The sequence below is a fragment of the Tamandua tetradactyla genome, chromosome 23 (assembly GCF_023851605.1).
Source record: "Tamandua tetradactyla isolate mTamTet1 chromosome 23, mTamTet1.pri, whole genome shotgun sequence".
NCBI classification, from domain to species: domain Eukaryota; kingdom Metazoa; phylum Chordata; class Mammalia; order Pilosa; family Myrmecophagidae; genus Tamandua; species Tamandua tetradactyla.
This window is the reverse complement of record NC_135349.1, coordinates 49,903,866-49,925,022: the sequence shown is the minus strand read 5'-3', so window position 1 is coordinate 49,925,022 and position 21,157 is coordinate 49,903,866. Positions and strand designations below refer to the sequence as shown.

The window sequence follows — 21,157 nt, the reverse complement described above, 5'->3', positions numbered from 1 at the left end:
TATCTATATAGCATGTAAGAATAACCTCCAGGGTAACCTCTCGGCTCTGTTTGAAATCTCTCAGCCATTGATACTGTATTTTGTCTCATTTCACTCCTCCCCCTTTTGGTCGAGAAGGTTTTCTCAATCCCTTGATGCTGAATCCCAGCTCATTCTAGGATTTCTGTCCCACATTGCCAGGAAGGTTTACACTCCCAGGAGTCATGTCCATGTAGAGAGGGGGAGGGCAGTGAACTTGCTTATTGTGTTGGCTGAAAGAGGGCGAGGCCACATCTGAGCAACAAAAGAGGTTCTCTGGGGGGTGACTCTTGGGCCTAATTTTAAGTAGGCTTAGCCTATCCTTTGCGGGGATAAGTTTTGTATGAACAAACCCCAAGACTGAGGGCTCAGCCTGTTGATTTGGTTGTCCCCTCCTTAGAACTCTTAACCTCAGTATAATAATAAGCTAGACACCAGAAAAATCCCAATTGGGAGACACTCTGCAAAGCCCCCAACAAGTACCACTCAGCTCAGTCGAGTCCATCCCACCTCAGGAAAGGCCGAGGAACATGCAGCCGAGAGGAGCCTGAGGAGATATGACAGCTAAATGCCCCGTGGGCTCCTGGTGTAGAAGAAAGGACATGAGGGCGAAACCGAGGGAAATCTGTGTAAAGTATGGACCTTGGTTAATAGTGATATATTAATGTTGGCTCATTAGATGCTACAAATGTACCAGATTAACGTAAGATGTAGTAGGAAAAATTAGATGTGAAGTTCAGGGGACTCTGTACTCTCTTCACAAATTTCTGTAAATCTGAAACTATCCTAAAATTTTTTAAAGTTTATTTTAAAGAATCGCTTCTCGGCCTTTTGGCTAAGATCAAGTGTAGTATCTGTTCTTATCAGTTAAATATCTCTGATACATCCTCTATCTGAGGACAGTATATTAAATGGATTTTTGGAATTGGGGGATGGGATAGGAGCTTGCTCCGTCCACTCCACGCATTGACCTGGTATTGCAGTACTTCCGGGAACGGTGCACCCCTCCTCGGGGAAACAATAAATGTATAAAAAAATCAAAAAAAAAAGTTTATTTTAAAGAAAGGGGAAAACCATAATCACACACACAAATGGAAAAACTGTTTGTTTGTTTTTAGTTTCCTGTGTTAGTAAGGGTCTCCATCACAAATGTAAAGTATTCTATTTTGGAGTTTCATTGCGTTTATTAGGCCACTAAAGACTTTGAAAAATCCCACAGCCAACACACATCTACATATTCGTGTGATTCGTTTTAACCCAGCCGTCCCCAAACTGGCTTAGACTTGGGCTCCTTTTATTTGAGAAACAGGTGTAGGAAGCAAAACATAGGTCACAAGCTTCCATGATTACGAGATGGGTTTTTCCTAAGAAGCACTGCCAGTCGCTTTTACATGTCCCTTCTCTGCCCAGAAGCCCCTTTGGCCCCAACTCTATTCCTCCCTCTGACAACCCTACCCCAACTAAAATACTCCATGTCAGTAGGCTCTGACTCGTGTGAAACGGCTTGTTAAAACCCGCCTGACTGGGTCCCACCTCTTGAGTTTCTGACTCAGTGGATCGGGATGGGGACAGAGAATGTGCATTTCTCACAAAGTCCCAGGTGTGATACCACCCTTCAAAACCACTAAGGTGTCCTCCCCATAGTTATGAGGTGACCATATATTCCTCCACAGATTCTATGGTTTATCCTGATGCCGTACTTCTGCTCTTGGTCACCTCCCCTACACACACACACACACACACACACACACCTCCCATGCTGGTCTCCTCATGTCTAAAGTAAATCTTGATGAAATATTCTTCTATGGGCATGGGAATCAGAAATGGTTAGGATTCTAATAGGGCAGAGCGAATCGTTGGTATTCAAACAGCCCCATTTAATCAAAAGAGATTTTCTTTCAAACTGTGTAGATGTGGCGTCCAGAGCCAACTCCACCATTTACTTGTGGAACGACCTCAGGTACATTCCAGAAGGTTCCTGCACTTGCTTTCCCTACTGTAAATGGAGATGGTAATATTCACCTCTCCAGGTTTTGTCAGGAATCACTGGGATTGTGTATTTAGGTGCCTGGCATAGAGCCTGGAATATTTTAGCAATTTAACAGTGAGTTTTTTAACTCTAGAAAAGTGGTTCTGCAGAGACTGTAGAAAAGCAAATTCCAGAGCTCCACCACCAGAGAGTCTGTTTCCTCAAGTCCAGGAATGAGATGAGAATCTGCACATGTACCAAGCAATCCAGATAGACCTAAATGAAGTGGTTTGCAGGCAATTTGCCTGTTCATTCACTTTTTACTCAGTTATTCAGCAAACGTTCATGGCGGACTTCCATTCCAGAGGGGAATTCATGTGCTCAGGATATAGCAATGAACAAAGCAGAGTGGTTGTCCCCACGGAACCTGACATGCAATAAACAGTATATAAGTGACTCTATAGGGAATGGCCAGGTCATGAGAAGTGACAGAGAAAGCAGGTTAACGTATGTTATTGAGCGAGAGAGATGGGATGTTCAGGAGTCCTTCAGAGAAGACATTTAAGGAAAGACTGAACGAATAAAAGGCTAAAAAAAAAAACCCACGAAATAATGTTCAATTTGAATTTAGTCCTCTCTAAAATGAGCCACATGACTTAACATAGTTTTAGTGTATTCATCTTTAGTTGTTCTTTTTAAAAGAAAACGCTGTCTTCCCAACCATTCTAGTTGACCTCATTATTGTCTGTACTATCCCAAGTACAATACACTGCATTTTACACGTTATCTATAATCCCTACAGCAACTCTACAAGGAGAATAGGACACTGAGTTTTGAAGAAGTGACATGATCACAGTCTTACTAAATGGCCCCTGCTATATAAACATTTGGTCTTTATTCACTCTCTAGAGCAATTGTAGTACCGATTCTTTGGTTACAACCTTCTCAAAGATCCACTTCTTTTGTTTTTCGTATTCATTATAGTGACAGCCCAATGGTTCTTAATCCTGGCTGGGCATTCAAATAGCCTTGGGGTTAGACTGTATTGAAAGGTTTCTCAGATGTGCGGCTGAGGCTGGTACCACTGCTGGTGTTGTAGTCCAAGATTAATACGTTTCTTCTGGCTGTGTAACCATTTGGAGTTCTGGTTGGGAATGTAAATGGAGCAGGTAGCTGGAAGCTTGAGGCTCATCCTCATCAGGGTGATGAGTCACTTAGAAGTAAGAGATAAACCATCTCCATGAGCAGTCAGGCAGAATGACATTGCAGAATCAATATAGACCTTGGAATCCAAAGTAGGTTTGAAACCCATCTCTGCTATTTTATGGCTCTGTGATTTGGGGTGATGTACTAAACTTTATAATATAAACTTTATAATGTCTTACATACTAAGAATTAAGTAACTTCCCAACTCTGTATTATTCTCTCCTTTTCCTCTTACACATATACGCCCAACAAGGACTACTAGTAGAATCTCAAGAAGACAAGAAAAGGGTCATAATTGTTTCACCACTGTCCAGCAACTGTACGATTTTTCATGTATAGGAAAGTAGGAGAAAATACGAGTGTAGAAAATTCTTTCCAGGTCCTTCTTTCCAAAGTTATTCAATTCCAAATTGAGCATCCTCTCCTGGGAAAAAATAGAGCTGTCCTTTTTATGTATTTGCTGTGATATCTTTTAACCCAATAATGCTTGCTATGAATCTTGGGCTAGTAGTGGTTTCAGAAGGAAAAAAAATCAAGCAAAACTTAAAACCTCCTTTCCTCTTCTTTCTCCAACCTCTTCTCTGCAGAGATGGTCTCCCTTCACTCAAGGCAACCACAGATCTCTTTCTTTCATTGCCTTTTCTTTCTTATTAAACCCCCAATCTGAAACAATTGCTCCCACTTTGTATTCCACAGAGCTGTAATATTTGCCCAACAATGAGCTCCATTCAGCAGTTTGTTAACTGAAATGGGAAGTGACAGACTCAATAAAAGGAAATCTCTGCCAAGGAAACCGATATTACTTCTCCCCGTCTCTCTCTTCCTTTCTCTGTCTCTCAGATCACTCTTTGCCCAGAATCTGCAGACTGTGAGTTCACGGATACACCAATCTTCCTATTGATTCACGTCCAACTAATTTCATCAGAATAGAGATTTTATTCCCTGTTGTTCCTCTTGGGAGGCCTTCACAGACGTGATAGAGTGCTTAGGAGTCGCCCCCAACCTGTGCTCATTGTCAGTGGGGGAGAAAAGATGCACTGGAACCTGGTTCTACACCAAGATTGGTGGACAAGAGGGGAGTCATCCTGAAAGGACAGCGGGAGAGCAAAAAAGGCCTTCGGTCTTTTTTTTTTTTTTTTTTTTTGGCCAGTGATGAATTTTCAAAGTGCCCACCATTCCCAATCATTGAAAATCAGAAAATCCATGTACCTATCAATCGATTTATTTCTTTTTTGCGTGCTGTATGGTGGGGTCACATTTCATCATTTTTTCATGCGAGTGTACTGTTATTGCAGCACCGGTTGTTGAATTTTTGTTTGCTTGTTTTGTTTTTTGTTTTGCTTGTTTGTTTGTTTTTTGGGAAGTGCACAGGCCAGGAATTGAACCCGGGTCTCCTGCATGGCATATCAATCTATTTTTAATCTCTGAAAAAATACAAAGGGGTAAAAGACTACTCAGACTTTAGTTATGCTTTCATTTATCTGCATATATTTGGATACCAGTTTCAAATAATAATGGTAATGATGGCCTTGAAAGCTATTACTTAAGAAGCCAGATCCTTCCTAAGTGCCAGGTGCTGTGCTAGGCACTTGATACCTCTCATCTCATTTAATCCCTACAGCTCTAAGGAGGTGCTGCTATTATCTCCATTTTATAGCAGAAAATTGAGGCTTAGTGAAGTGAATTGCCCAAGCACTTATAACAACAAAGTAGGGAACCTGACATTCCAACTCCAGACTCAAAAATTTGAACATTTAAAAATCAAATCAAAACTTTTTTCATTTAAAATTTGGAGGTAATTGTCAATTCATGCACAGTTGTCAGATCTAATGCAGTGAAATGACCGCATGTAATAACCCAACCAGGAAATCAACATTGATTCAATCCACCCACGTTATTCAGATTTCACCAGTCTTGCACGCACTTATTTACCTATGTATTTACTGCTTCGCAATTTTGTCACATGTGCAGATTTGTGCGTCCACGGCAATAGTCAGTATACAAAATAGTTTCATCTCCCGGACCTCTTGCTCTTCCTTTTATAGCCACAGCCACCTCCTTCCCTCTCCCTTCAGCCCCTGGTAACCACTAATCTGTTCTACATCTTTCTATTATTGTCATTTAAAGAATGTGATATTAAAAGTATGTGCAACACTTGAGCTTTCAGTCCCCCTCTCTCTGCATGTGTATGATTGCACCATCAGCCCAGGGGAAGCACTTGGTGCTCTCTAGGCCTTTTGGCCCCTTTCAGCTCTTGTGTCATCTTCCACCTCCCTCTGCGGCAGGTTGATGGGGGTTGAAAATCTCTGACTTAGGTACACCACGGACAAGAGTGTGTGGTCCTTATGTGCAACTCCCTCCCACCCCACCCCAAGAAAGGATCCCTGGTGCCATTATGTGCACATTCTACAAGATTCTCAACCTACGTTTGGTCACCAGAAGTCAGATCCTCTCATCCTCTGCCTGTCATCATTCCCTAATTCCCCCTCTTCCCCTTGACCAACCCTGGTCCATTAGTGACTCCTAAGCCTGGGAATTGGTTGGTTGATTTCCAAGCAAGAAGGCTCCATGCTCCAGGGGGGTTAAAAAGTTCTAACAGAAGTGGAGGCTTCCCGAGGTACCTGTCTCATGCTACTGAAGCCCCATTCACCTTCACAGAGCAGCCCAGCCAGGATCATGTAATGCCTATGGTTGGGTTGGGGGCCCCACTCCCAGTTTCACAGGGCGAAGCATATCTTCCTGGCAAATAGCCTTGACTCATGCCCATATTCCATTGTACCTAGAAGCCTTCTCACTGACTTCAATGACCATTGCCCCTGGTGGGCATGAGTCAGACCTCAAAGAAGGCCATTGGGCCTTACATGTCTCTGCCCAGCGTGGCAAGGATTTTCCTAATTTTGTATCTGATAGCTTTAAGGTCATTGCCTGTAAATCCTCAGGAGGCATTGGGGATAAAAGACCAGGGGTCACTGAGCTGAACTGCTCTTTGCCATAGAGTATAATTAGATTAGATGAGATTGTTCCGTTTTAGATTTGGACGAGTTTTTATCCCTTTACTCTTACAAATCCAGAGAAAGGAGGTGATGGTGTTATCTGTTTCTCTCTGTCTCTCTCTTTCCCTCTCTCTCCACTATTCATTCAAATCTATCAACTACCTACCTGCCTTCCTATCTATCTGTCTATCCATCTATTTATCCAATATCATCTATCTAGTGATCTCTCTGCTTTTCCCTTTCTTCTCTCCCTCTCTCCCCTGTAAACGAAGCCTGAGCCCTCTTACCAACCTCACTGTGTTTTTACCATATCCTCAGTCTAACTGGATGCTGTCTTGTCCCCCACTAGCTGATGCCCCTCTCCTATCTTCTCCTTAATTGCTTCACTTAAGACAGAAATCAAGCACAGACCAGGGGCTTTTAATTTCTGGAGAATTTTTCCCCTTGTTCTCCCTTCTGAATTTAAGGAAACCACCATTTGTCCCCGTGCAGGGAGCAGAATCCTGCTCATTCCTCGGCTAAGTGGGCCCAACACCTTTGTGTGGGCAGATTGCATTCCCGCCTTGTTGGACTCGCCGCAGCTTTTGTTTTCTTGCACATTTGAATCATACATCTGATTACCATGGCAAATGTTACAACATACGCGAGCTTAGACCTCCTGCCTAATTAGCTGATGCTAACGGGCACCGTGCCCTTTCCCCTCTTTGCAGCCATCATGGACATGACTGATCTTTTATCTTTCTTCGAAATTGACTTGCTCCCTATACGCTCCAGCCGTTCCTGCTTTGTCTGTTCACTTCTCAGCCTTTGCAAGACTGTTAATATTCCATGGCACTTCCTACCTGGTTGTAATTAACACATCGAGCATTGAAGAAATAGTTCTGCTTTTTGAAGATGCCTCATGGAGGAATGTTTTCTTCCTCCTCTAATCATGCTGCTGTGTTTTAGCAATCTTTAGGACCTAAAAGAAGTTTTTCAATTTTTCTTTTCTTTTTTGGGGGGGGTTGGGAGAACAAATACAGTTTTGGAACCCAGTTCAGGCAAAAGAGATTGAAATCATTATCGATATATGTTGACAGGGCTTCTTTTCATAGACCTAAAGTAACAAATGAGGATGCATTTGTTGTTCAGCCTTCTTGTTCAGCATTTGGCAACTCTTTGTTAGATGTGGGTAATATTTGCTTTGGATGCATTGCTCTCCTTCGAATCTAAATATTCTCCCTCGGTAATTATACATATGGGAACGTGACCTATTCCAGAGAGTGTGGAAATCCTCGGCAGATTGTAAATAGCTTCCCGTCCTATTAGATTTTTAAGGGAGCCGAACCCTTGCCTCTTCCAAATACAAGACCCAGAATCTGTTTATCATCTCATGCTCAGGCTTAAGATTTAAGCTGTAATGAATACCGTTTCAAAGAGATCAAGGTACGGGGAGAAGGTTGGTGGTTACGGCAATAAACACAGGAGCAAAGAGAGCAGCTTTTGTGAAGGACTCCGGCTGGAATAATGATGATAGAATTGTCTAAATCGATACATCTCTTGTCAGCTTCATGTCTGATGTTTGAATCAACAGGCCTTTTCTGCAAGAGCTTTCCTCGAAAATATTGAATTATTTATTATTTGTATCTCTTTTTTCCTTCTCTTTCTGATGGTTTTTTCCCTCTGACTTAGTAAAATTTGTTTTTCATGCTGCCAAGTTCAATGTTGTCTACTCTTTGATAAATAGCAGTAATTGGGCGTATAGCAGAAGTCATGTACAAATGTATGACTTCAATTACATCCAGAGCATTTTTTCCTTATATTGATCTTTTTTTTTTCTTATAAGATGTGTTCTCAATGGCCTGTAGTGCTGAGTATTTTAAAGAATTATTCTTTGTCCAGGTGTTGACATGTACTCTTGAACTTATGCGTCTTTGGGAAAAAATATGGTCCTTTCTTTCCATCAGTCTGGACAGACCTGGAAGGGAAAAATCACCTGAGGAGCCCTTCATAGGCACTCCTCATCTGACTGTCTCACCTTGTCTTGCAGCTGTGTAGTTTCTCTAGCCTGTTTCTTCTTATTAAAGGCGGGGTCAGGTAGGGAAGGTGACTTTATTAATGTTTGTATGAAATGAAACTTGTAAAAAGGGTGGTGCCTGTTTACAAAAAGAAGAAGGAAAAAAAATGACAAAGAGCTGGGAGAGAATCTGAACTGTAATTCACGCTTCAGAAAATACTCCTGGATACTAATTGCTTCTGACTTTTAAGTATAACCTGTTTATGATGCTGAAATTAGATGTATTTGTTTGCCAGCTTAATGAATGCTTTTATAAATATGACTGCACATACTCACACACCAGAAATACACCTTTTTTTCCAGCCTAGATACCAGACCAGGTGTCATAGTTTCTAAGGCAGAAAGCTGAGATCTGACTATTTCAAAGCCACTGCTCCAACTGAACTGAACCCCCAAGTTGGAGAAACAAAGGATCGTGCTGGAAGCCCCCTAATGCCCGAGAATGGACCAGCTCTAGTGACATTTCCACTGGCCTGGAGACAGCCACACAATATCAGCTGTGTGAGGCGCTGACCCTGTTCCATGGGGGGCTCTGATTTTCAGTACGCTGAGACATGCCGCTGTCAGCACTTTTATTCAAGATGTAGAACAGGGTGTGCTGCCGAGTAATGTTTCTTTAGCAGCGTGCTGATAGAGGGTGTTGCTCTTTTGAAAAAAAAAACTGGTTTAAGGGGAAGCGAACACTTAAAAGGTGTTTTCAAGTAGGGTATGCATGCATGTTTTTGTATCTCATGCCCACTCCCTAAAACCACATCTATCCCATTTGATTCAGAGGGAGAAAATTGAATAAAAGCCTTCGGAGCATCTGAGTGATGAAAGAATCGCACTCTCAGTTATTATGCTGTAGGTGAAGAAGCTGAGACTTAAAGAGACAAAGAGAAATTGAGTTGGCTTGAGCTGAGCCTCTGACTCTGGACCCTACAAGGTTGCTGCGTGTGTGTGTGTGTGTGTGTGTGTGTGTGTGTGAGAGAGAGAGAGAGAGAGAGAGAGAGAGAGAGCACTTTGATAAAACTGCCTCTCCCACCAGCAGGCTATTAGGCACGGCTCTCAGAAACAGCCCTATTGTTTTAGATTTCCTTTCATATCATGTAGGTGTCTATACCCCATGCCACCCACACAGGAGAGCAAGTGAGCTGTGAAATATATTCATTGTTAGAGTACCGGGGAAATGGCGGCAAGCAATCGGAGGTAATAACGTCCGACAGGCAAGGGAGGCCGCCAACATTACCTGCATTATTTCGGTTGCCTTTTTCATTATAGGTTCGGGAAATGGGCAGCAATTCGATTATGGCATGATTTGGGGTGGAATTGCTTGTGCTCCCTGACCCCTTCACTGGGGGATCAAATGAGAAGTCAGCTCGAATAAAGTTTATAGTGCATTAACTGGACGGAGCAGTGCCTCTCCCGCAGAGCAGGCTTTTTTATCTTCCAGGGGTTTGTAACTGCAGCCCAGAAATATCTGTACCTTAAGGCGCAGGAAGGATTGGCTGAGATGTATAGGAGTGAGCAGAGGCGGCCAATGGGGTGCAAACCCCTCCCCTCCCGGGTGTGGGTCCCAGTTCCTCTGCAGCTTGAGCGAAGCGGTGTGATTAATAACAAGAAGGGAACCTGCTTGTTGGATTATTAATTCCCCGTCCCCTTTGCCTTATTATTTTTTTCTTTGCACATATTCCTGATGCTTTGCATTCTGCATTTTTTCTTTCTGCCTTTTGAAAAGCCTCTCAATCCCTCCGTTTCCCTCCCCTGGCCCAGCCTTCCACCTATGGAGCTAACCATTAGCACTTCACACTGACACCGGGCCACCAGCCTCCTGCCGGCCGCCTTCACACCTGGGGTGAGTTTATCTCTTCCCCCCGGGGATTCTGGCTCTGAAAGCAGGAGAAAGAGAAAGAGGGAGAGAGAAAGACAGAGAGAGAATATGAATGGATCCCGGAGAGCCTGAGCCCTGCTCTCTTGTAGCAGCAGGCTTGCCCTTCTGTTAGGAGTGACCCCCAAAAAGCAAGACCAGTCCATTGAGTAACTGCATTCCACCCACCCCAGCTGCTGCGTAGAGAAACCAGGATTCTCTTAGTTAACTAATTGCATCGTTTCTAACCAGTTCTACACACAAAGGGCGCATGTTGCAAAAAGGGGGGGAAAAAGAGAAATAATGCCAGGTAATTGCAAGGTTGTCGCGCTAAAAGATTCTGTGGGTGCCAGAGTTTGATCTGACAGCAGAATTGTGGAAAGAAATAATGGGGCAGATCTGAGAGGTTTCTGGGGTGCATTGTGTTTGGGGCACACGTTGCTTCAAAACTCTAGTAGATGTCTGCACCCCCGACTTGCCAGCAGTTCCTTCGTGTCGTTGGGCAGGAGCGTTTCAGGCTGACGGGTGGGCGCAGGAGGACGGTTCCCAGTCGTGACATGTGATTTGGGAGACTTCTGGGTTGTGATTCGCTGCCCTGCTTGCTTATGTGTCCGGTGGGTGTAAAAGCACCCAAGGAGGAAGAGACTGTACCACTTCCTTTTCAACACCCCGTGCGGCACAGCTCTGACCCCCGGGTCTCATCACCGTCTTGGAAGATTTTAATTTTCCCTGCTTCAAATGTCTCCCCTCCTGGAAAACCATACAACTGAGGGGCAGAAGGGTCGGGGAAGCCAGAGGCCTTATTGTCACGAGCTGTCTTTACCAGAGTCTCCGTTTTTCCAAAGGAAACTTTGTGTTTTAATCCCAGAAAGTTCACCTTTTTTCTGGTGATTGCCGGAAAGTACCAAAAAGCTGACAGGATGGTGAGCTGAAGGCATTGGTCGCTAATTACTCTATTCATATAAACACCAGGCAGGAAAACAAATCTTCCAAGCTGATTTTTGCATTGCTGCTTTGGTTTATTCCATTTTTTTTTAAAGCATTTGTAGCTCCTTAAGTAGTGAATTTTGAGGGAAGGGAACCATACAAATAATCTAGTGACTCCAGTGGCAGGTTTTTCTCATGGTATTTTGAAGGAATGCACAAACAGAGGAGCCATGGATTTCATATAAATAATTTACACTCACATATGTTTCTCAAATAGAGATCAATAGTAAATGTTGATGTTTTCATAATACCGCCTCACAAGTTATCACACTTTTACTTCATCTGGTTTATAGCACCCAGCATAAGAAAAAGATGGACAAGGAATATGGAAGGGCACAAAACTTCAACTTTGACAGTTTGGGGCCATCATATTCTCCGAAAAGAACTAGGTACTTATTGCCTTGAATTTCCAATTAATTTTTCTTTAGGTTCTGGGCCTCCTCTGGAAAGAACAGACCCTGTGTTGAATGGATGGTCGCTAATGGGGTAAAATATGGAAAGTGCCTAAGACAAATTTATGCTCCACACTGATGGGATGCTTGAAAGTTTGGGTGCTAGGAAGACTGTTATTTGACTAGAGATCAAACTTGATTTTTCATAATAAATCTTCCATTATTTTCTTTTTGAAATTTAGAAAGGGAGCTTTTAAAAATCTTAACGTGTTATCTTAAAGGAAATCCTGATTTTGTTATTATTTTTTATAGAAGACCTTACAAAGGTGAGAAAAATCTCATTTGGCATTTAGAGAAAATATTTGAAAATTATGTTTCAAAGTGCTTTTTTTTTAGCTGAAGCTTCATTTAGAGCATGCACAATCAACAACACTAACTTAACGACAGAAGTAAGATTTAACTTTTTATGACTTTTTATAAGCCTTAAAGTTGGAAAAAAGTATTATTTGATGAGTAATATTTGGGCTGGCTTCTCAACTACCTACCAGCCTTCTCTTCTTGTCTGCGATCCTTTTTTTTTTTTTATCTCCTTTCCTTGGCTTTCATTACAGCAGTCTGTGAGTTAAGTCATGTGATAGGAAACTTCCTCAAAACCTGCTCCTATATGGAGATTTCAAAGGATTGGAAATGTTCTTTGAAGGACTTAAAATTACATTTATATCTGAATGAATCACGTTTCAGCTTTAAAAAAAGCAGCCCATTTCTGGTGGTCTCCTTTTTTTCCCCCAAATCACAGAGTTTCTTCTGAAATGACATGGCTTTCTTTCATGCATGCTGTTAGCAAACTTCTCCAGATAGACGGGTGGAAATAAGGAATTGCTACATTCTCAGAATGAGCTTTAAAAATACCAGCCATCCTACCTGGGCCAAAAGTCCAGGCTTTGGGAAATGAAGGGACCCACCCCCCACTCTTTAAAAAAATAATGCTCTCTTGAGAGACGTGGAATCCTTCTAGCATTTTTTTTTTGCCCCTACACCACTGTGTGATAGTTTTTGAAATGCCACCTCGTTAATTTGTTTCTGTTTTACATAGACATTATGCAAACAGTGATAAATGAAGTGTATCTCTCCCTCCCCCCCCTCAACCGCTGCCCATAAAGCTTCCTCCCAGCTTCTCCTCCGTGTTTAGAGACATTCGTTCAATTTTTGAGTTTGGATCTATTGTTTATGCACATTTGTGTTCATTTGTTTGTTTAAGGCGATATCTGGGCCTCAGATTTGGTGGAGACCCATTGAGGCACCGCTTATCTCTTTAGGGGGGTAATCATTTTAAAACGGGAAAGAAAAAGCCAGCTTGCAGCACTTGCCCACCCTCTCCCAGGCAGGGTCCACACCTTTCAAAGGCAAACACAGCCAAAAAGAGCTCTTAAAAGAAGTGATTACAGAGTCATGATTGCTCAACAAATTGAGTCTTTTTTTCCGTTTGACAGTGATCCTAGCCTTGTCTCCCCACTTAATCTTTGCCAGCAATTTGCCTATAGTTGCAGCTAACAAGAGGTGATTAGAGGGGCGTTGCCGGTCACCACTTAACACCCAGCTCTGGGGCACGTGGGCAGAGGCTACCAAATCAGGCCTCTTTTCCGATTAACTCACCACCTGTGAATGCATTAGCTGGGCTCTTAGCTAATGATAGTTTTCAAGCACCAGCATGAGATCCCCAGTAGTTACTTGGATCCGGAGCTCCCCATGCAGCCAGGAAACCTGGAAGAAGAGGGAAAAGGCCTGTCATTTTACAAACTGAACTGATAAGCCAAGGTTGAAGCCCTTGCGCAACATGTGCTGGATGCCGGTCTTGAGGCTTGTGGGCTGGCACGGGAGGGGACTTGGAATATCAACCTGTCCTCTGGAAGGACTTGGGATAGTGGCAGGACCACATCTTGGATAAGAAGCAGGCGAGTCGTGGGATGGTTCCCTGAGTCTCCTGTTTGTGGGGACATCAGCATCCCCTGAGGGACCTATAAAAATGCAGATGACTGGGCCCCACTCCCAGAGATTCCATGATGGTAGGTCTGGAATAAGGCCTGAGACTTTGCATTTCTAACAAGGTTCCAGGTAATGCTCCTGGTCTAAGGATGGCCACACTTTTAAGAACCCCTGATGTGGAAACATAGGCTGGACCCCGTGGCATGCACCCACCCCTCTTGCTTGATGTTATCACTCATGCATGATTCCCTGTTAACTTCAGGAGAAAGTCCCAAAGCCTGAATCAGAGTCTCAGACACTTTGTGATCTGCCTCCTCTTCTTCCTCCAGTTTTACCTCCTCCCTCCCGCCAAGCTCTTTGTTCCTTAGACCTACCAGATGCCCCCACCACAAATGTCTTTGTGCAGTCCAGGAATATTCTCCCCTCCTTTGCTCATCTGGAAAGTTTATACCCGTGCTATAAGTCGTTGCTCAAGTATTGCCTCTTGTGGAGTCCCCAGCTGAGTTGATCTCTCCTTCCAAATCTGAATTCCTGTAGCTGTGGAATGGGATGATACCTGTGTGCTGGGATGCTTCGTGTTGTGTGATGGTGAGTTAAGGGTCTTTCTCCCTAAAGCCAGGAATCTCTCTTTTCTGTTTTATTTTTCCAATACCCATCTTTGTGCCTGGCAAGTGCTCATTGTACAGTCAGTACTTTACTGATAGTCTTGCCCAAGAGAAATCTAATGGTAAATACCAAACTTGGCCATCAGATGACCCATGTTTGATCCTTTCTCTGAGCCTCAGACTTGTCCATCTTTATAAAAGGATATTAATAATTATGAAGATAATAGTAGTAATAATAATAGTGATGCCCCTGCCTCCTTCACATGTAGTTAATAAAATGCATGGCACAGTGCCGGGTACATAGCAGAAATCCAGGACCTAGAAGTTTTCTATTACCTGTGAAAAGTCTACCTGCTGGAATGATGATCAGGTCTGTGGAAATGAGTGTGTGGCAGTGGAGAGGAAACCATGCAGGAGGTTTAGGCCAATGGAGTGACATGATGCTTTTTCCCTTATGAGATTATAATTTCTTGAATTGGAGGAACAAAGCTGCATCTCATCCCTGGCTGCTCCCAACCCTGCCCCACCCCCACCCCCACCCCCAGCCACCCTCTCTTGGCTGGAGCACATTAAGACCTCAAGGACTTTACGATACTCTTGACTCTGCTTCCCACAACCGTCTCTCAGTCATTAGCTGTTGATTTAAATCTTGCCTCCTCAGAGAAGCCTTCCCTGATTAGCCTGTGGGAAGCAGCCACTCCCCAGTCAGCTTTGATTCCATCTCCCTGCCTGCTGTACCTTTCTTTTGTGGCCGCCCACAGTTATTTCACAAACACTGAATATGTCTTTTTTTTTTTACTGGACAGTAAGCTCCGTGAGGGCAGGAAGCCACCTATTTTATCCTTTCTTAGACCTTTAGAATCTTCAACAGTGCCTGACATTTAGTAGGTGAGCAGAAAATAGTTATTGAGTGAATAAATGATGAAAGGCAATGGACAAGGCTGTCACATAGCCAGCACCCTACTCCACCTTGCAGGGCAAGGCACAGGTAGATAATGTGTCTTTTCTCTTGGGCTATTTACACTGCTGACTGTTGGAAAAAGGCATAGATAGGGTATTGGTGAGCACCTCTCTGTTGTAATAGACAAGCCCACTCTTTCCTTCCTTCCATCCTTTCTTCAAAAATCCAACTAATAATTTTTGAGACCTACTATGTAGTGTACTCTTCTAGAAACTGGAGATGTAACAGTAAAAAAAAAAAAAACTCTACCCTGGTGGAACTTGTATTGCACTATTGTATTTTCCTACTTACCATTTCCCCCATTAGACTTGCACTTCTCTTGGCCAGGGATCATTTTTCATCCTGTTTTTGCCCCCAGCTATTTACAGGGTAATATAAATTTGCAGAATGAATAGATTATTTAATAGCTCTACTTGCCTTCCACTGACTCCATAATCCAGCCAATGGGCCCATCATTAATCTCGTGCACGTAGATATTTGTTGGGTAAATAAGTTCTATAGGCTCCCTGTAAATTTTCTAGCCTCCCTATCTTTTCTCATAGGTGTTTCTGGATTGGAAATGTTTATTTGTTGTTGTTGTGGTCTGTTTCCAAAGGCAAAGCTGTGGCATCTCATTGTTGTGGTAGTTTGGAATCAACTTACCCCTTTCATTAAAAATGGTGCCTAACCACTGTGTGACTCATCAACAGTTGACGTTATCATACAGATACAGACTCTGGACTCGCCTGCAAGAACCCAGATTCACATCTGAACTCTGCCTCAGTTGTTAAATGGATGCCCTTGTGCAAGTCACTTCAGCTCTTTGAGTCATCTATAGGAAACAGATCACAATAGGATTGAGTTAACATGAGCACTAAATGGAGTGATGTCGGGAAAATAACCTGGCATAGCAAAATGCCAGAGAATCTTAGTTTCCTTGTCTCTTGGGACTCAGATAGATAGAAGTTTGTGTACTTGTACCATGTTGGATGGAGAGAATGCTTCAGCCAACTATTGTCGGCTTTAATAGACTCCTGAGGAACCTGCAGGGACAGGCTTATCGAAACAACAGCCCCAACCAGCTGCTCTTTCTATACACTGTGCTGGGGTTTTACTTGATTGTAATAAACACCCCAACCACAAATAGACATTTACTTATTAGCTGCTCGGTCTATGCATGATTATCTCATTTAATCTTTTCTGTAAAACTCTATGAAGGAACCCCATTTCACAACTAAGGAACAAAGGCAAGGAGATAGGAACTGGCTTGCTTTAGACCCTCGTTAGTAAGCTGGTATTTGAGGCCAGGAAGCCTGCCATCCTAGCTCAGTGTGCTTAATTGTTAAGATAATTAGCTCCCCATTATAGAGACCCCCATTACCCAGTTCACACTGTCTACAGAAGTTGCTTCTAGTTAACACAGAAAGATGGCTTTCTGTGAGTTCCCGTTAGACGATTCCCACCAGCAGGCAGCCTGCATCACCCGGAGTCCCCCACCTCCAGCTTTCTGTACACCCTGCCCGGGAGTAAGGAGTTGTCACTCCCCCTTATAGCTCCTGCATGTGGTTCCCAAAGTGGGGTGGTCCTTGGGTAAATTGCCCAGTCAGAGGGGATGGTAGCTGGTGCTCTAGGGCTTGAGACAGAACTGGGGCTCCCACCTGGGAAGAAATACGGACCTCAGACAATATGTCTACTTTACTTAAAGGTGGGAATTGACCCATAAAGCAGGACAGAATTCTGGAACTGGGGTGAACTTTAGGATACAGCTAAAAAATCTTGGCATGAGTAACTTTCAGTAAAAAGGCAGGTCTGTTGTCCCATTTGCTTCTCATCTTCAGAAAGAGTTGGGATCCCAGGCCCAGAGGAGATAATTTTTGTGACTGCAACTAATGCTGATAGGAGTCCCCATTGAGGCTCTGGGGGATCCAGTCACCCAGGGCACTTTGCCCCTTGAAGATATATAATTCCTGACCTTAGACCTGAGGTTAGTAAGCTTACAGAGGTCAGTAAACTTTTTATGTAGCACCAGATGACTAATATGTTTGGTTTTATGAGCCATACATTCTCTGCTGCACTACTCAACTCTGCCATTGTAGCACAGAAGCAGCCATAGAGAATAAGGAGGTTGGAATATTTACAGATAACCTACAGAACACTATTTATTCAATTAATTTCTAAGGGTACAAGATGAATGATGAGCCCATTGGCTGGATCATGTAGTTAGCGGAAGGAAAGTAGAACAATTAAGGAATCTATTCATTCTGGAAATTTTTATTAAGCACCTACTTTGTAAAGAATCATCTTAGGAGTTGGGGGCAAAACCGAGTTAACAAAAGGTCCTTAAACAAGAGATGCACAAGTCCCATGAACAAGTGCGAGTGGCTGTGTTCCAATAAAACTTTATTTACAAAACCAAGTAATTGACCCACAGGTCTTAGTTTGCCAACCCCCATCTCAGTCTCCAGCGAACTCCTTGTTCTCTGAAGTTTGGAGGCTCACCGAGATTTCTCCTGGTTCCTGGAGATAGCTGCTCTCCTCTCTGGTCTGTCCCTGCCCCCTGAATGTGCATGCTCCATCTTGTTTTCAGGCCATATCAACAATGAGCCAATAGCTTTATGGAGCTTCCCCTAAAGAATCCTTTCTCAAGAAGCATGTAAGTAGTGTAGAAGACTTCACTGCACTTTCTGTAGAGGAGGGGGTTTCCACCTCAGAACCCTCAGCAAACGGCATATAAAATTCACACAGTCATTCCTGTTCTCTTGACATTTTTCCTTAGGCAGCCATAGGGTGGGGAGGAAGTATGGTGTGGGTGCTGCTGTCTCTAGCCTTCCCCCAATAAAGTGCTGAACCATACTGGTTCTTCTCTTTCCTCTTGGAATTCCTTTGAAATTTTTGTTTCCTCTTCCTTTAGTATGCAGAAGGGTTCATTGCCTCCTCCTAACTTGGGTGACAGTCGACATAGAGACCTTTGATTCAGAAGGAACTCCAAATGCTTTAAAAAAAAAAAAGAAAGAAAGAAAGAAAGAAACCAAAGCAATAATGCAATAATCATCTGAGTTGGAGTGCAAATGGGTGATGCCATCTCTCTGAATGGTGGTATGAAGGAGGTAGCCTCTGAGCTGGGTCTTTAGGGATTTATGTGACCTCAGTGAATCCCATCTGACTTTAAATGTTTGAAGAGTGACCTGGAAGGGAAAGCAATAATTTCTTTTCGACAATAATCCATCCATTCTTCCATTCATTTGTTCCTTGCAAAATATGTTTAACATCCACTGTATTGCCAGGCAAGGAGAGAAAGGTAAAGGGTGCCTGCTTCCAGTTCTGATGGAGTTTGGACACATGCAGTAGACAAGCAGGTTTGACAGTTAATTATAACCTTCAGAGGGAGCATTCATGAACGTGCAGAGGAAGAACAGTTGATACTTTTGGAAGCTGCTCTTGAAGAGGTCAAGGCCAAATGATCTTAAAGAAAAGTAGGCATTAGCCACTTTTCTTCTAAAAATGGAAGAAAGATCAATACTGCTTCTGGCAGAAGGGAGCCCAGGAGCAAAAGACACGAGCCATGGGATAAAGCAGGAGGTGACTCTAGAAAGCAGGCAGGTGGCAGACCACAGGCCAAGGGTGTCTTCCTGGATGTGCTTTCGGAGGCTTTAGGGAGCCCAACTTAGGGAGCTAAATTTTAAACATTTTGAAATAATTATATTTAATAATTTTAGATCTATAAAAAAGTTACAAAGAGAGTACAGAAAGCTCCCTTATCCCTTGTACCCTATTTCTTCTATCATTAACATCTTGCAGTACTCTGGTACATTTGTTACAACTAATGAACCAATATTGAGGCATTATTGTTAAAAGTCCACCTAGTATTCAGATTTTCTTGGTCTTCACCTAATGTCCTTTTTCTGCCCCAGGATCCCCTTTAGTTGTCATGTCTTCCCCCGTCTCCTTTGGTCTGTAGTGGTTTGTTAGACTTTCCTTGTTCTTGATAATCTTGATGGTCTGGAGGAAGACTAGTCAAGTATTTCATAGACCATTCCTCAACTGGGATTGGTTGATACTGTCCTCATGATTCGATTGGGCTTAGAAATTTGGGGAGGAGGACCTCAGAGGGAGGGTGCTGTGTGCATCAGATCTTATTATGTTGTTAACATATTTATACAAGTGATATTAACCTTGATCACTTGACTGAGATAGTACCTGCCAGGTTTCTCCATGTACATTAGTCTCTTTTTCTCTCCCTTTCCATACTGTACTCTTTGGAAGGAAGTCACTATATTCAGCACACCCTTAAGGATGTCCCTTGATGGGACAGCATCTGTCTGGAAGGTTTTAAGCAAAGTGACCTGTTTTAAGTGTCACTGGTAGAAAATACAGCAGAGAATGATTGCTGACCAACTTATAGCAGAAGTTGGCTCACTACTTGGGAAAGTTCCTGACCCTTAGTGCTGCTTGGGCCTGTGGTCTGGCAATAGGGTGAGTTGGAGTGAGCCCCATGCAGGCTAAATAAAGTCCACCAGGCAAACTCATAGCCACCAATCCATGTTTTGGCTGAAAGAAAGCAAGGGTTTCCTAATTCAAGATCACAGGAGGTTGCATAGTAACTTGAAGATTTGCCATCCCATTGTGTGCTGTGGTATGGTGTTTGTGTATATGTGTGTCCCTTGGAAATGACCAAAGAAGGCAACACCAGTTGCCTGCAGTGTTGTTTAAATGAAACATTTCTTCTATCCCACAACAGCCTCTTCTCTCTTAGCTACAATTCCAAGTGACACCATTTTCTTCTGCCTTGATCTGACAGAGACAGGGGAGTGTGGTCTGAAGCCTCCTCCATCAGGACCCTTTTGTTGTGGTTTGCTAGGGCTGCCAGGATGCAATATACCAGCAATGGGTTGGCTTTTATCAAGGGGATGTATTAGGTTACAAATTTACAGTGCTAAGGCCATGAAAATGTCTAAATTAAGGCATCAAGAGGAAGATACCTTCTCTGAGGAAAGGCTGCTGGCATCTGGGATTCCTCTGGGGAGGCACATGGTAATGTCTACTGGTCCTTCTCTTCAAAACATCTCTGGATGTTTCTCTCTTAGCTTCTCTGAAGTGTCTCCAAAATGTCTCTGCCTTTTATCCTCTCGAATAAGACCCTAGCAAGAGCCTTAAAACCCACCTTGAATGGTCTGTGTTCACGTCTCCTAAGCAAAAGGTCCTACCCACAATAGGTCTGCACATGCAGGGGTGGATTAAAAGAACGTGGGCTCTTCTGGGGTGCAGAACAAATTTGAACCAGCACATCTTCTCTCCACATGTATAAACAGCTATCTCTGTGGGAGTGTAACTCACAACAGCCTTTTCAGAAGGCAAATTGGCAGTACCTTTCACAGTTTAAAAGTGCCTGTTTTTTTGTCCAAGTAGTAAATATTTTCAGTTGAATTATTCTATTCTTATTGCTTTATATTTTCATTTGATGGTGAATCATGAACATCTTTCCTATTCATGGATATTTGTTATTTCCAGGTGGTTTTTTTTTTCATGATCTTTATTTGTATTCCAACAAGTGCTGCAGTGAGCAAACTTGAACAAATGCATTTGAACTTATGCATGCACATTCATGTTGGGTATTTGCAGTAGTGGAATTGCCTGGTCAAAGTTTAAAGATCCATTGGATCACCCTCCAAAACAGCTAGATTCATTCACAACAGGACGCAAGAGCATTGCATCACACCTCAACCTTATGACAGCTCTGTAAGACAGGAGGTATAGTCACTCCCATTCTAGAGATGAGAAAATTGAGGCTCAGCAAGCTTACTGGAAGGTGGTAAGACAAAGGATGGAACCCAGATCTCTTGGAACTCCACACTTGTACTTCTCCACCAGGCAGTAAGAGTTGCTTCTTATTCAAAGACCTAGTAGCCTGAGAAGGCATGAATTCTGACCTCCTGACCTCTGGCCCCAGACCTCCAGCCTCAGGGAGACACCAAAAAAATTAGTTTAGACTCCTTGCTGGGACCCTCCCAACATATAAAAGCTTGTGACACTGAGAGAAGCCCCTAAAGACATGCATCACAGCACTCTCTGATTTGCCATAGGACCCATTTAATCTTCTTTGTGTTATTCTGCTGGAATTTTCCAAGTTCATAGTCATGAAACAAATGCACTACCCTAAACTGT

At 43.0% G+C, this 21,157-nt stretch overlaps 1 protein-coding gene and 1 non-coding gene across 7 annotated transcripts in view; both read left to right on the top strand.

The window, feature by feature from the left end:
• The window catches only part of RBFOX1 (RNA binding fox-1 homolog 1), a 2,222,576-nt gene that overhangs the window by 1,961,457 nt on the left and 239,962 nt on the right, over window positions 1-21,157 (top strand). The gene's annotated exons all lie outside the window — the stretch shown is intronic.
• Window positions 834-1,026, top strand: LOC143667861 (U2 spliceosomal RNA). The gene has a single exon (XR_013168171.1). It is a non-coding gene; the product is annotated as a U2 spliceosomal RNA (small nuclear RNA).